Raw genomic sequence first — 12656 nt, forward strand, 5'->3', positions numbered from 1 at the left:
CTTACATGATCTCTTTCCTTCTGTGATTCTAATACTCTTCTGAAGAGCATCTTGGATTCTAGTCTTTCTTCTGCTCCCAACCATCTCTATGAACTCTCAGTACAATCTTTTCAAATTAATCTCTTGGTTATTTTACTCTTTGCATACCATAGCAGATACAATACGTGATGCTATTTGTCACACCAGTCATGGAGAAGGACCACAAGTCACTAGATTGGAACCACATGGCTGTATTCCAGCACACGGGAATATGATCTGACACAATCATCACATCTGGTGAAGGTACACGACAGCCACTATGCCTCAGCCGTCTCTCTTTTCCCTTCCATGGTGATTTGGGAAGCTGTGTCATCAGAGGGCAACACCATCGGATTAAGGGAGTCTGGATACCCAGCTGACTGCAGAGAAGAAAGACATAACTACTTCACAGCAGGTTTTTATGAGGAAGAAATAAATGCTCTTATACCTAGTCATTGGCTTTTCAGGATCTGCCTGTTGCAGAACTTGTGTGATATTCTTAATATTCTCTGAACCTTTTTAAATTTAATTTCCAGAAAACAACCTTTTACTTAGACAATTAAGGTTCTTCCTGATCTGCTTCTAACCAAGGCAAGTGCAGATCAGATGCCAGACCTTGAGTTTAGCATTATACTTCACATGCAACCTCTCATTCACCTTTATAACAACCTAACGAGGGAAACCTAATGAAAAAGTTGACTTAAAGCTCAACATTCAGAAAACGAAGATCATGGCATCTGGTCCCATCACTTCATGTGAAATAGATGGGGAAACAGTAGAAACAGTGTCAGACTTTATCTTTTTGGGCTCCAAAATCACTGCAGATGGTGACTGCAGCCATGAAATTAAAAGACACTTACTCCTTGGAAGGAAAGTTATGACCAACCTAGATAGCATATTCAAAAGCAGAGACATTACTTTGCCAACAAAGGTCTGTCTAATCAAGGCTATGGTTTTTCAGTGGTCATGTATGGATGTGAGAGTTGGACTGTGAAGAAGGCTGAGCGCCAAATAAATGATGCTTTTGAACTGTGGTGTTGGAGAAGACTCTTGAGAGTCTCTTGGACTGCAAGGAGATCCAACCAGTCCATTCTGAAGATCAGCCCTCGGATTTCTTTGGAAGCACTGATGTTAAAGCTGAAACTCCAGTACTTTGGCCACCTCATGTGAAAAGTTGACTCATTGGAAAACACTCTGATGCTGGGAGAGATTGGGGGCAGGAGGAGAGGGGGACGACAGAGGATGAGATGGCTGGATGTCATCACTGACTCGATGGACATGAGTCTGAGTGAACTCTGGGAGTTGGTGATGGACAGGGAGGCCTGGCATGCTGTGATTCATGGGGTTGCAAAGAGTTAGACATGACTAAGTGACTGAACGGAACTGAACTGAACTGAATGAGGGAAACTGAGCTTCTGAGAGGTTAAATAATGTGCACCAACTCACAAAACTAACCCCAAAGCCTACACTCTTTGAACTACATTTAATTTTTCTATCTCTTTGCAAGTTTCTCTCCTGGAGATGTTTAAAAAACATGTCACCCAATACTTAAGACTGCTGCACCACCATACATGCTGTCTTTAGCTGTGGGTCTAGTTAGGAATAAGGCCTGGGTTGCCTGGGAGTGATTGCAAGCACTGAAGAAGTTCTTTCCCATTGTAAGGGTAGCTATTTTGCCACAGTAATTAAAGAACTGTAGTGCACCATGGAAAGGGAGGCAGGAGAATGCACCCATGCTAGTCTGGACAGGAGGTTTTCTGCAACAGTTCCTGGGGCTATAGCACGTCTGTAAGCAGCAAATTCTACTGCTCTGTGAAAGGCCATTGAGAGTCAATGTACGTGAAGGAGCCTTGACAAGTTACGTAGCCCTATGGCTCCCCAGGTGTCTCAGCAGTAAAGAATCCACCTGCAGCCTGAGAGCCGCAGGAGATGTGGGTTCAATCTCTGGGTCAGGAAATCCCCTACTAGGAGGAAATGGCAACCCACTCCAGTACTCTTGCCTGGGAAACTCAATGGACAGAGGAGCCTGGTGGGATACAGTCCACGGGGTCACAGAGAGTCAGACACGACTGAGCACGCATGCAAACATGCGATCAAGCTGCATGTTTACTTTCTCCCTAAGTCTGGGAGTGACATCAACTGGCCACTGCGGCAACAAGCATTAGGAGGCTTCCATCCTGACTTTCAAACTCACCTCATAGTATTTCTATTAATAGCTGGCAGAGCTCGGCTGAGAGCTGTCATAATCCCACGGGGCCGTGCGAGCCGTTCTGAAGAACACGTGTTAGTTCAGAAACAAAGCAGAAGCGAAAGCTCATCAACAGTCCTGGGCAGACCGAGCTCCTAGGGCAGAAATGAGCTTTGTGTTCAAAGACTTCTATCAGGTTAAAACGTTCTATTTTACTTAAACAGAAAACCTCTGTTGGTAGCCACACAACTTTGACCAGACAAAGATTTTCTGTGTGTTACTTGGCATAAGGACATGCAAAAGTTTCCTATTACAATAGTCTTATAACTTGGAAAAATTAGTAACTCCCACCATGCAACCCTTGAAGGATCATGTGCTAATGAAGAAGATGCTCTAATAATTAGGCCTAGAGCCCACTGAATGTAACACCTTCCAATTAGCACTCCCCAGCATGAATACTGCCATTATCATTAAACAACAAAGACAAAAATGGGTATCAATCCACATAATAGAAAATAATTGATGAAGTTGGAGGGCGTGATTATTTGTGATTACTTTACAGTCATGCACAGAAAGTAGGAGAACCACAGCTAGTGGTTAATCTCTGGCTACCTCTTTGAAGATAATGAAATTGGCTTCCTACTGATGATTATTCATTAACAATTAATTCTTTCTCAGTGATCTGCCTCATTTTCAGCTTCTCACTACAAACATGCAATGGAATAATTACAAGTGGAAATGAAAAAGCAATTAGTGGCAGATAATGCCAACATCTGATTAAAAAACAGTAGAACAGATTAGCAGTTCCGTAACTGCAAGTCTGCTGCCTTCGGTGGGGAGGTGTAAGTCACCCGGTTATACTGCACTTCAAGCTGTGCTTTCTCTTTTATTGCTTCCCCTCCATCATGGTCTGCCACATTAAATGCTCCCTTTTATTCTAGGGGGCATTAGCTTGTTGTAAATACTTTCTACAGATTAAGCAGCTTTGGGGATGATTTGTGATCCTACATGCTGAAATTCTAAAAGGCACTGTCTCATAATACAATGCTAAAATCCATATCTGTATACCATTCTTTGGGGATCACAGAAAATACCATATATTTCTTTGCTTTCGTTTCAGCTTAACTCTTGTTAAATGTTTCCAGAAGAAGAGCATCACTAAATCAAAAACAAGCACCTTCTTTAAGCACCCATGGATGCCTTGGTCTTACAGGTTGGTTTCTCTCCTTGCAATAATGCGGGCCACAAACTGATGGTGGATTTTCACTTATCATTTACTAAGAAGTAAGATAGTTCTGGCTGCTGTAGAAATAATCCCTCAATAAAAGGCTTATAATTTCACTGTTCTCAGTGATCCAACTGGTGTGCCAGTGCTTCATATGATGTAGAACTATATAGGGAGTGTCAAAACCAACAATTCATAAGGCAAACAAAATGCAATTCTCTTAAATAACTTGGCAGGTGCTTTAATATGAAGATCTAATAAGATCCTGTCACTGAATTTGACACAGTAGGAGTGTAGACCATAGCTGTTTTAGGAAAACAGATTTTTTTGGGGGGGAAAAAAAAAGCTATGTACTTAGCTATAGAATTATTGGCTGTATATTATCCTACCAGATCCATAAAGATCAAAATAATAAGAAGGTGTGAAATGGAAATAAAGCAAAATTTGATGAGCTGATATTTAGCTGATATGCACCAATATTATAACTTAAATATCTGTTAAGATTGGTCATTTCTCATTCAGTACGGCTGCTGAAGATTCTGGATATCATCTTTGCATATAATAAAATGCTACTAAGCATCTTCTATTACACTGAACAGTGTAGGGACATTGATATTAATTAGACACACCAGCTCAAAATCTAGTGTGAGAGAAGGACATGTAAAGAAAAGAGTGGAGTAAAAGATGATGATTGTTATGTTAGGGGCATTTAGCAGATGATGTTTGGATTAAATCTTGGAAGGTGTTGTTCTTGCAGGAACCAACAGAGCAAAGAGCATTACAAGTGGGGAACATATGAATCAAGGCACAGAGGTAGGAGACAGTCTGGCATGTTAGGAGAACGCTGCTGATTAAGTACACAGCCAGACAGCAGGGTGTGAGGATGAGACCTGCAAAGAGAGAAGCTGGAGAGACAGGTAGCCTGCCCATGGAAGGTGTATATGCTGTGCTAATGAATTCAACCATATGAAGTGAAAAACCCTTCCGTTCCTCAGGCAGGTATTTATCAAGATAAAATGTTTATGTCTCTATAGAGTTCAAAATTCGAAAGTCACATACATTCATGATGGAAAGTTCTCTACAAAGCCTAAGTGTCTTGACTTGAAACACGGCTGTGAATTTCTTAGAGTAACATAAATTAAGTCATAAAGACAACAACAATACCTTGGTACTATCTCTTTAGTATCTTTATCCAGAAAACTAAAATTCTGTCACATCAACAGAAAAATATCTGAAGAGTAGGGATAGAACTATTGTGCTTTTTATAAATTAATCACATACTTTGATTTTGTAGCATGCAAAGTCTAACAAAGTCTCCTTCACTGGCTATGTGATCTTAATGAAAGTTGTTTACCATCTAATGCCTCGGTTTTCTTACAAGTGGGATGTATCTATTAAGGAGTTTAACTAGAAAACAGGATTAATAAACCACAACTCTCATCTGCTTATGAAGTCTCTTCAAAATTAATGTGTCACAAACCTCCCTTTAGGAATTATATTTAAATATAGCAAAGACAGAAACAAACAGAATAAAACATCAATGCTCTTCTTAACAGAATGAGGGATTGTGGGTGAAAAGAAAGAAATACATTTTCATAAACTGTATTAAGTACTCACAGACATGCCTTGATTTGGAGGGGTGAGAGGTGAGACGAGGGCAGGCTATGGGAGAGATAGGGGCCAACAACACTGAAGAAACTTGCTCTCATTCTTAAACACCCCATCGGAGCTGGAAGGAGAGAAATGCATAGCCTTATCAAACTCCAAGTCAGGAGTGTCATGTACTGGGAAGGGTGCAGTTGACACTAGGAAGCTTTTTATGAATCATAAAGTAGCCTCTAATCTGGAGTACTAGCGACTATCAAGAAAGGCTCTGAAAGAAATGATGACCAAACTCCACTTAAAGACGAGTTTTCTGTCACAATACCAATATGAATCATAGCTAGCTGCCACACACACACACACACACACATCCCTTCCCACCCTCACACACACACACACACACGTACACAAGCAGTCCAATTTTCTTTCTTTTTACCAATTTTCTTTGCTCAGAGCTTGCGCTTCTCATCTGTAATTTACACTGGTCCCTCAAGTGGTTTTAAAGCTCATACCTATGCTGATGACTTTCAAATTTGTATCTGCAGTTCTGACCTCTACCCTGAACTTGATTTGTGAATCCCCTTGCCAACTCAAGTAGCTGATGTCTAATATGCATCTCATAGCATCACGTTTTAAACTCAACTCCTGATTCCAGTTGCTCTGCACCTTTGCCCTTCTCCAAGTTTTCTTCATCAGAAAATGACAACAAAAACACAGAACTTGTACTGGATTCTTCTCTTTATCTTATTTTCTAAATCTAATCCATCAATACATGCATGCATGCTTCAGTCACATCCAACCCTTTGTGACCGTATAGACTGTAGCCTGCCAGACTCTTCTGTCTGTGGGATTTCCCAGGCAAGAATACTGGAGCCCATTGCCATGCCCTCCTCCAAGAGATCTTCCTGACCCAGGGATCAAACCTGCTTCTCTTGGGTCTCCTGCATCAGCAGGTGTGTTCTTTACCACTAGCACCACCTGGGAAGCCAAATCCATCAACATATTGTTTAATTTACCTTGAAAGAGTATCAGAAATCTGACCACATTTGGTCTCTTCCACTGCTACCTCCTCTTACGGGCCTCTGCCAATCACCCAAACCTCTGCAACAGGCTTCTACCTGGTCTTCCTGTTCTGCTCTTGCCAACCCCCTCCATTGACAGAGGAATTCTTAAAAATACAAATCTTAATACTTCCCTATTTAAAACTCTGAGATGGCTTTGCATCTCAAAGTAAAATCCAAACACTGTGACCTCCAAGCCTGCTGGTGATTGGGCCCCAGACACAATCTCATTTCTTCCCATTCATTCTAGGTTCTCTCAAGGCTCTCTTTGTTGAGGGGACAAGAGCCTAAGTTGGTTCAGGGAGGACAGTCAAGAGTTCAGTTGTAGAGATACTGATTTTAATGTACTTGTGACATGTCCTAGAGACATGAAGAAGGCAGTTTCATCATGGATCTGGAGTCCAAGCAGAAATGTCTGAAACTAGAGATATATATCTGCAAGTCATCTGCGCATGTGTCATTTGGAACTCTTGGCGTGGATGTCCTAGAAAGAGGAGATAAGGAACCTAGAACCACAGGAATATAACTTTATAAAAAAGACAGATAAGCAGCCACCAAGAGGAAAGAGGAAAATTGGGAGAGTGATTTGGTAGAAGCCCAGGAGGTGAGATGGAGAAGGCAATGGCACCCCACTCCAGTACTTTTGCCTGGAAAATCCCATGGATGGAGGAGCTCGGTAGGCTGCAGTCCCTGGGGTCGCTAGGAGTCAGACACGACTGGGCGACTTCACTTTCACTTTCATGCATTGGAGAAGGAAATGGCAACCCACTCCAGTGTTCTTCCCTGGAGAATCCCAGGGATGGGGGAGCCTGGTGGGCTGCCGTCTATGGGGTCGCACAGAGTTGGACACGACTGAAGTGACTTAGCAGCAGCAGCAGCAGCAGCAGGTGGTGAGAAATGGGAGTTGGTATCAACAGCTATCTTTTAAGAAGTTTGATAGTGAGGAAAGGAGAGGATGCAGTTGCAGGGAGAGATGTGCACTCATGGAAAAAAGATTCCTTTTTATAGGTGAGACATGAACATGCTTAAAAGCAGATAAGAATTATACATTTGAGGGGAGAATGATAATAAGTAAAACTTTTTTAAAGGAGGAAGGAAATAAAAGCATCACAAGTCTGAGAAGGTGGGATGCCATGATATCAGAAACACAGCTGATTAATTTTTGAAGTCAGTAACTTAGAAAATAAACATTTACAGAGTTTTTCAAGAAGCATTTAACAGATGTCTAAATGCAAATCTTATACATTAAAATTGCAAGAGAGAAATAAATGAAAGAAATCTTAGATAATACAGCTAAAGGAAAATAAACAAAAAACACTGAGAAGCAAAAAATTAAAAGATGAAACTAAAGTAAAAGAGAAAGAGTGAGTGGGAAGGAGAGTCAGCCTAAAAATGACAAGATGAATAGGATAAATATATTACTGAAATAAAGAGATTTCCAATATTTGGTCAAAAAATTAAAATTTATATGCTACATACAAAATATCTATAAGCGATACACATAATGAAACTCAGTGAATAAAAGGAAAATGTTGGATAATCTTACTATTTATTTATTTAGCAGTTCAACTTGCTTTAAAGACAACCAAAGCCTAATATGACAGTATAATCGCTGTAATCATAAAATGCTGAATAATTTAGTATCAAAGTATTTATGAAGTAAAACTAAAGAAAAAACACAGAAAAGTAATGGGAAACTTTAGCTCACAGGTTTTTTTTAAAGAACATCAGATAAAAATGATTAAGGTTATAGAGGACATGAATGATACCATTCCTAAAGTTTATTTAACAGTTATATCATGAGTTCTATACCTTATAAGGAGGGAGTCTCCATTTTTCAACTGTCTTTGAAAAATTTACCAAAAAATGATCATATGTAATAACCTCAAAACAACCAATACAAGTATAACAGACCAATATAAGCCATTTTCATAGATCATAGTGCAATAAAATTTCATAAGTAACTTTAGGTCAGCACGCTTTTAGAAAGAACCATTTGCAGAATGTATGTTAACAGAATATGTCATGGTTGTGAAACTGTGGATTTACTTACTTACCAGTCATTTTCCATGGACAAGTGTTTATGGAGCTATTTATCAAAAGACTATTTCATAATTTTCAGAATATTTTCAGTGACTTCTTTTAATGAATGTTTACAAGGTTATTCAGATTAATATAATAATTTAGCTTACTCCAACTAGTAGTTATGTACAGACGTGAGAGTTAGACCAGAAAGAAGGCTGAGTACCAAAGAATTGATGCTTTTGAACTGTGGTGCTGGAGAAGACTCTTAAGAGTCCTGGGACTGCAAGGAGATCAAAGTAGTCCATCCTAAAGGAAATCAACTCTGAATATTCATTGGAAGGACTGATGCTGAAGCTGAAGCTCCAATACTTTGGCCACCTATGCGAACAGCCAACACATTGGAAAAGACCCTAATTCTGAGAAAGATTGAAGGTAAAAGGAGAAAGGGCAGCAGAAGATGAGATGGTTGGATGGCATCACTGACTCAACAGATATGAATCTGAGCAAATTCTGGGAAAATGTGAAAGACAAAGGATCCTGGTGTGCTGAAGTCCATGGGTCACAAAGAGGTGGGCACGACATAGCAACTGAGCAACAACAACAACTCCAACCAAGGTATGTGTTCCAGATCCAGATCTGCAACTGTCACATTCAGTACTGATTTCATGTGGAATAATAATAAATTTTGTTTACCTTGAAAGAATAAATTTAGTCTATTCAAAGGAGAGAAAATATATTACTGACGTGCTGATCTGCAAAGTCAATCTAAATTATGCATATGTTCCTACTCACTGTGTAGATCTTATCATGAAAGACATGAAATTTTTCTCCAAATTATCACAGAAAACAGTAATTGTTTGTCATCATTGCTAATACTTTCTCACAGCTGAGACAAAAATAGAGCATTCAATTTGTCTGTCCTTAGCACAATTGACAATCATTATAGCTTCATTTGGTTCTTTCCCTTAAATTTTAAAAACATCTCTGGTAGGGAGAGCTTCTGGGATGCACGACATAGCTAGTAGATCTTATTTTCAGAACAGCACCTTAAACATATGGAACAAGTTGTTCTCATTAGGTACCACTGCCTTAGCACCATCTATGCATAACCCAGTACATCACTTGTGTGCTATTGTTCACCTTGAAGTTATCAATAATTTTAAAATTTCTTTCCCAGTTCTAAGAGTTAATAAAGAATGGCCAAACAATATTTCTTCTTGGACTGCTTTATCCAAATTACGTTTCACAAACACCAAAAGATCAGCTGAATGGCTATATCAGAGAATTCGTCTTAGAGACTCCGGGGAGTATTATGGACTCTTTTGTAATCAACACAACAAATGGAGCCCCATATTTGGACTACCTCTGTCATTGTTTGATAAATTATTACATTTGACAGAGTTGCTCCACAGGATTTTTTTTTCCTTCTCTTTGTTCCAGAGAGCATTATTTGCACTGTATGGCAGCCAAACAGTAATGGGTGTCTCATCAATAACTCGAATAACTCTAACTTTGACGTTGAACACACTGTAAACAAGACTTCTGCAACTTTTGCAGTTTCATCTACCACCCTGCGTTGATGTTTCTGTCTATCCAATGCCTTCCTGCTTTGTTTTAAAAAGCTCAACATTTCCCATAGTAGTCCTTGTACATTTCAAAATTGATGTTTCAGATAGAATGCTTCCTTGCCACCACTGTGAGTGTCCCTAAACATGCTTATTCTAATGGAAGAATTTATGTTCATTTTCAACCCACTAAAATCCAAATATAAAACAATTTTCACTATATGTCCATATTTCTTGTTTACAGCTGGTGTTTTTACAACAGTAACAGGTGGTATCAGATGGTTCATCAATTTGACCTTCCTACTATTCTGAAAGCATATGACTCATTTCATTACAAACACCATTGCACCCATATTTCCATCAACCTCTTCAGGTATAATGCTTTAAAAGACTTATATATAAAGCCCAGAACTGTGTGTGATAGGTTCAAGGGAAAAAAGGAAATCAAAGAATCCGCAATCCCAAATACAGTTAATATTTACTGTTTAAAATGATAGGTAGGTGCCATCAATGAAAAAACGCCATAAAAACACAAAAATTCAGTATATGAGGATCCATTTTAGTGATCAAACAAGCTATTTCATACTAACATCCTAGGAGTTTCACTTCAAAGGGTCTTAATAGGTGTGCCTGAACACCATCACAAGACACACGAGGCCTAGGTACACAGTCGCCCCTTGGGCTAACTAAGTTAGCCACATCCCATGTGAAAATATTTTAAGAACACTGATTTAAGTCAAAATCTTAAAATACATATTTAAATAACTACGTAAATTATTTTAAATCCTGTAACATACATATTATACATTTAGAAATACTGTATGTTACACTATAATGTAATGTATGATTTTCTGTGATTAACTTTCAGTTCTAATTAATATTTCATACTGGTAAACTTCAGGCCTTGGGGCAAGTTTATATAACTTCTCTAGTCTTCAGATCTTTGACCCATAAAAGGAAAAATAATAGTATACTTCTATCATTGAGTTATTGTGAAGATTAAATGAAATTACCCATATGGAGTGTCTAGAAGAGAGTAAATTTTTATAAATCTTGACTACTATGATGATATAAACACTAGATTCATACAGACTTTTTTGTTGTTAACTAAGAATATTAGGATTTGCATTTGTATATCAGCCCATTAACTCTATGCCCTCAGTGATTAAGCAGCAATCACTTCAGAGAACAAAAAACAAGTTAGCCCTGCTGTACTAATGTGATTTTTTAGCTGAAGAAATTAATGACTAAAGCTGGACTTTCTACTCTTGTGAAGGGTAGTGCACAGTTCTGCTTGCACAAACAGTTATATAACTTCATATGGTCATGTAACCAATAATATTGATAGTGAATATTATATTAAATTGAATATTGGCTATATAAGTTCAGTTCAGTTGCTCAGTCATGTCCAACTCTTTGAGATACCATGGACTGACTGCAGCATGCCAGGCCTCCCTGTCCATCACCAGCTCCCAGAGTTTACTCAAACTCATCTCTACTTAAGAGTTGGTGATCCCATCGAACCATCTCATCCTCTGTCGCCCCCTTCTCCTCCCACCTCAACCCTTCCCAGCATCAGGGTCTTTTCTAAGGAGTCAGCTCTTCACATCAGGTGGCCAAAGTATTAGAATTTCAGCTTCAACATCAGTCCTTTCAATGAATATTCAGAAGTGATTTCCTTTAGGATGGACTGGTTGGATCTCCTTGCAGTCCAAAGGACTCTCAAGAGTCTTCTCCAACACCACAGTTCAAAAGCATCAATTCTTCGATGCTCAGCTTTCTTTATAGTCCAACTCTCACATCCATACATGACTACTGGAAAAACCATAGCCTTGACGAGATGGACCTTTGTTGGCAAAGTAATATCTCTGCTTTTTAATATGCTGTCTATGTTGGTTATAATTTTTCTTCCAAGGAGTAAGCATCTTTTAATTCCATGGCTGCAGTTACCATCTGCAGTAATTTTGGAGCCCCAAAAATAAAGCCTGCTACTGTGTTCACTGTTCCTCCATCTATTCGCCATGAAGTGATGGAACCAGATGCCATGATCTTTGTTTTCTGAATGTTGAGCTTTAAGCCAACTTTTTCACTCTCCTCTTTCACTTTAATCAAGGCTATATAGGAACTGCTTTATAGCTGTTACCTAAGTCATTTCTTACCACATCCCTACAACACTGTGTATCATTACTTTTCCTATTTTATTAAGGAGGGGTCTGAGATGCAGAGAAGTTATGTAACCATATAGCCATACAGCTAGTAACTATTGCTACTGCTAAGTCACTTCAGTCGTGTCCGACTCTGTGCGACCCCATAGATGGCAGCCCACCAGGCTCCCCCGTCCCTGGGATTCTCCAGGCAAGAACACTGGAGTGGGTTGCCATTTCCTTCTCCAATGCATGAAAGTGAAAAGTGAAAGTGAAGTCGCTCAGTCATGTCCAACCCTCAGTGACCCCATGGACTGCAGCCTTCCAGGCTCCTCCGTCCATTGGATCTTCCAGGCAAGAGTACTGGAGTGGGGTGCCATTGCCTTTTCTGTGGTTTCAGACCATAAATTTTAAATCATTATAACTAGGCTCAAAGATATCTTTATTAATCAAAATAGGAACCATTACAATCAACACATTTTTGCCAATGAGAAATAAGTTTATTCCTGTAGCATAAAAATACATGCTTTGGGATTCCATGAACTCTTGGAATGCATTTTCTGTCTTCTGCTGTTTGCAGAAGCGTTTTCCATGCAAAAAGTTGTCAAGATGCTTGAAGTAGTGGTGGTCAGTTGGCCAGAGGTCAGGTAAATATGGTGGATGAGGCAAAACTTCTCAGCCCAATTTGTTCAACTACTGAAGTGCTGGCTGTGTGAGGTGTGCTTGGGTGTTGTCATGATGAAGAATTGGGCCCTTTCTGTTGACCAATGCCGGCTGCACACACTGTAGTTTTCGGCGCATGTCATCAATTTGCTGAGCATACTTCTC

The 12656-nt window shown here is 39.4% G+C and overlaps 1 long non-coding RNA gene across 1 annotated transcript in view; it reads right to left on the reverse strand.

Annotated features, from left to right (window-relative positions):
- Positions 1 to 2104: 2104 nt before the first annotated feature.
- LOC104984202 overlaps positions 2105 to 12656 on the reverse strand; it is a 34548-nt gene continuing 23996 nt past the window's right edge. Inside the window, exons 2-3 of the long non-coding RNA XR_824719.1 lie at positions 5049 to 5160; positions 2105 to 2361 (exon numbers count right to left, since the gene is read on the reverse strand). This is a non-coding gene — a long non-coding RNA (uncharacterized LOC104984202). The remainder of the gene's footprint in view (positions 2362 to 5048; positions 5161 to 12656) is intronic.

Source organism: Bison bison, unplaced genomic scaffold (assembly GCF_000754665.1).
Source record: "Bison bison bison isolate TAMUID 2011002044 unplaced genomic scaffold, Bison_UMD1.0 scf7180017863946, whole genome shotgun sequence".
Taxonomy (NCBI): domain Eukaryota; kingdom Metazoa; phylum Chordata; class Mammalia; order Artiodactyla; family Bovidae; genus Bison; species Bison bison.